Raw genomic sequence first — 666 nt, 5'->3', positions numbered from 1 at the left:
GTAGAGATGTGGATGCATCTAGAGACTGTCATACAGAGTGAATTAAGTCAGAAGGAGAAAAACAAATATCGTATATTAATGCATATATGTGGAACCTAGAAAATGGTACAGATGAACTGGTTTGCAGAGCAGAAATTGAGACACAGATGTAGAGAACAAACGTATGGACACCAAGGAGGGAAAGCGGCAGGCGGGGAGGAGGTTGTGGTGTGATGAATTGGGTGATTGGTATTGACAAGTATATGCTGATGTATATAAAATTGATGACTAATAAGAACCTGCTCTATAAAAAAATAAATAAAATTAAATTTAAAAAAATTTTTAAAAAAAGAACACTGCTTAGAAATAGGGAAGTGAATATAAAGGAGAAAAAACATCTTGAAAGTGGATGCCCTTGATAGTCAGATTGGGAAGGGAGGAGTAATGTGGATTAGGGCAAGAAGCTGCTGTCCTCACTCTCCTTTAAGGATCAATCTTGTTTTGACACTTGATAACAATTCATAAATTAACATTTACTGTATTATGGAACTATAAAACATCAGAGTGGAGAAAGTTTAATAGATCTCCAATGTTTTTCAAATTGAGAGTCACAATTGGTTAGCATGTCATGAAATCAATTTATTGGCTTGTGACCAACACTTTGAAATGAAATGAAATAAATAGAAT

The sequence above is a fragment of the Physeter macrocephalus genome, chromosome 4 (genome assembly GCF_002837175.3).
Source record: "Physeter macrocephalus isolate SW-GA chromosome 4, ASM283717v5, whole genome shotgun sequence".
Classification (NCBI taxonomy): Eukaryota; Metazoa; Chordata; class Mammalia; order Artiodactyla; family Physeteridae; genus Physeter; species Physeter macrocephalus.
Note: the sequence above shows the minus strand (reverse complement) of the source record.